This window comes from Gossypium hirsutum, chromosome A04 (genome assembly GCF_007990345.1).
Source record: "Gossypium hirsutum isolate 1008001.06 chromosome A04, Gossypium_hirsutum_v2.1, whole genome shotgun sequence".
Classification (NCBI taxonomy): Eukaryota; Viridiplantae; Streptophyta; class Magnoliopsida; order Malvales; family Malvaceae; genus Gossypium; species Gossypium hirsutum.
In genome coordinates, this window is record NC_053427.1 from 72,254,051 (window position 1) to 72,256,961 (window position 2,911).

The window sequence follows — 2,911 nt, forward strand, 5'->3', positions numbered from 1 at the left end:
GACAGGTTTTAAAAATTTATAATTAATCGTTCTTGAAACTAACTATTATCACGATGAAGGCAAGTGTACCTATCAAACAGTAGTATAGCTTTAGCAAGACCAGATTGTTGAACCCAAAGGAACCAAGAGTACTAGTAATTACTTTCTTTTTATTATCTAGCTTAAAAATTAAGGGATTTGTTTATCTAAACTAATTAACTAAACTAAGGGTGCACAGAGAGAAAATTGGGGAAAAGCTTTTGGGAAAACTCGCTTGATTAAGACAATCCAAGGAAAAATCCACCTAGACTTCACTTGTTACTTAACTCTGAATCAGACGATTTATTCATTTGACTTGATCCGTAGAAATCCCTAAGTTATATTATTGATAAACTGTAATTTATACATATTTATATCCCATGCTTAACACATTTTATGGATGATTTTTTTTTAAAATTGGTGAATTCAATGCTCCTAATGCCTTAATTTCATGTTTTATACTTAGGTGAGCATAGGAGAGTGAAAGGAACGAGAAACGGGCCAAAAACGGAGAAAATGGGCTAACGTACGAAATCAACATGGCTTGGACTTCCTTACACAGGCAGACCACACGGCCGTGTCCCTTTGGCAAGGTCAAAGCATGATTTACACGGGTAGATCACACACCCGTGCCCATTTAATAGCCTTGACCACGGCCTTAAGCAATTGCACACAAGCGTGTCCCTACCGAGCCCAAGTTTAGTCCAATTCAAAAAAGGCCAATTTTGAGGGCTCTTAGGCATTCCAAAGCCTATTTAAACACCCGATGAGGCACTTAGACAGGGGATGGAGAGGAGGAAGCAAAAAATTGCTCAAGGAAAGTCGATCGATCCATCTCAGAAGCTAGATTCACCATCAAGATTGAAGATCTCCCTTCAAATTCCCTAAGGAGTTTTGGGTTTTCTTATGTTTTGTTATTTTTATTCTTTTGAGATGTGTTCTTTCATTAGTATGAACTAAAACCCCTAAATACCTTATGGGAATGAAACCTAAGATGGATCTTATTATTATTATCTGAATTGTATGATAAATGTTTGACTTGTTCTTAATTATGTGTTCTTAATGCTTGTTTTGATATTCCAAGATATTGATTCAAGTTAAAGCTCTTATTCAGAGGAGGAATAAACACTGTCTAAGAGTAAATTTGTCATAATTAAGCGGAGTTGGTTGCGCGCCTAGAGATAGGGTGACAAGAAATTTCTTGGATTAGGGTAAAACCTAATAAGGGGATCCATAGATCGAGTTAATGCACCCTAGGGCGTTAATTAGAAAGAGATTTCAATTATTCAATCTAGGGTTAGACGTTGTTAGTCTTGAGAGAGATAATAATATAACTTAGGGATCTCTACGGAACAAGTTGAATGAATAAATCGTCCGATTCAGAGTCAAATAACAAGTGAAGTCTAGGTGGATTTTTCCTTAGGTATTGTCTTAATCAATTGAGTTTTCCGAAAAGTATTTTCCCCAAATTTATTTTCTGTGATTTCTTAGTTTAATTAATTAGTTAGATAAACAAAACCCTTTTATTTTTAGGCTAGATAATAAAAAGAAAGTTGATACTAGTACTTTTAGTTCCTTTGGGTTCGATAATTCGGTCTTGCTAAAGCTATACTACTGTTCGATAGGTACATTTGCCTTCATCGTGATAATAGTTAGTTTCAAGAACGATTCATTATAAATATTTAAAACCTGTCACGAATATCACGTATCAAGTTTTTGACGTTGTTGCCGGGGCACTAAAATATTAGGAACCCTCGATTTTTACTACTTTAGCCATTTTACTTTTATTGCAATTTAAAATTTTATTTTCTTTTCTAATTCTTCATTTATTTTCTTCTAACAGGTTTTTCTAGTTTATGACCAGAAGAAACCCGTCAGGACCACTACTTTTTGAAGGTGAGATCGACTGCACAGTTCGCAGGAATCGGAGAGAAATAAAGAGAAGCCTAAGATACAAAGAGGACGAGCAAGAGGATGATACTTCAACCGCAACCGAGGAGATGACTGAAAACCAAGAAAATTCGCTACCTCTTGCGATTGCTGCTGATCCAGTAAATCAGAATCCTGCTCCACACACTATGTATGATTATGCTAAACCTAATTTAACAGGAACTGAGTCAAGTATAGTTAGACCTGCTATTGTTGCAAATAATTTTGAACTGAAACCTAACAGGATTCACATGATACAATAGTTTGTTCAGTTTGATGGTTTGGAGGACGAGGATCCCAATGCTCACTTGGCAAATTTCCTAGAATTTTGTGATACCTTTAAAATTAATGGTGTTTCTGATGACGCCATTCGCCTTTGGTTGTCTCCCTTTTCGCTAAGGAGTATGGCTAAACAATGGTTGAACTCGTTACCACGAGGGTCAATCACTACTTGGGAACAAATGACCGAAAAGTTCTTACTAAAATATTTTTCGCCGGCTAAAACGGCTAAATTACGTAATGATATCTCTTCTTTTGTGCAGATGGATTTAGAAACACTCTACGATGCATGGGAGAGGTATAAGGACCTTTTGCGAAGATGCCCTCACCATGGGTTACCACTCTGGCTACAGGTTCAAACTTTTCATAATGGCCTGAATCCTTCGACTCGATAGATGATTGATGCAGCCGCTGGAGGAACCACCAATAATAAAACACCTGAATATGTCTATGAATTTATAGAGGAGATGCCACTAAATAACTATCAGTTGCAAGTCATGAGGACAAACCCAATGAAAACAACCGATGTTTATAATGTCGATTTGGTCACCATGCTCTCTAATTAGGTAGAACTCTTGAATAAGAAAATTGATGGTTTTCTTAGTTCTTCACAGGTTCACCCAATAATGCAGTGTGAAGCAAATGGAGGTGGACTGAGCAATTCAGAATACCCACCTTATGGCCA

The 2,911-nt window shown here is 36.7% G+C and overlaps 1 non-coding gene across 1 annotated transcript; it reads right to left on the reverse strand.

The window, feature by feature from the left end:
- Window positions 1-2,456: 2,456 nt before the first annotated feature.
- LOC121228509 (small nucleolar RNA R71) lies at window positions 2,457-2,563 on the reverse strand. Its single transcript, XR_005926085.1, has one exon. It is a non-coding gene; the product is annotated as a small nucleolar RNA R71 (small nucleolar RNA).
- Between the last annotated feature and the right edge of the window lie 348 nt (window positions 2,564-2,911).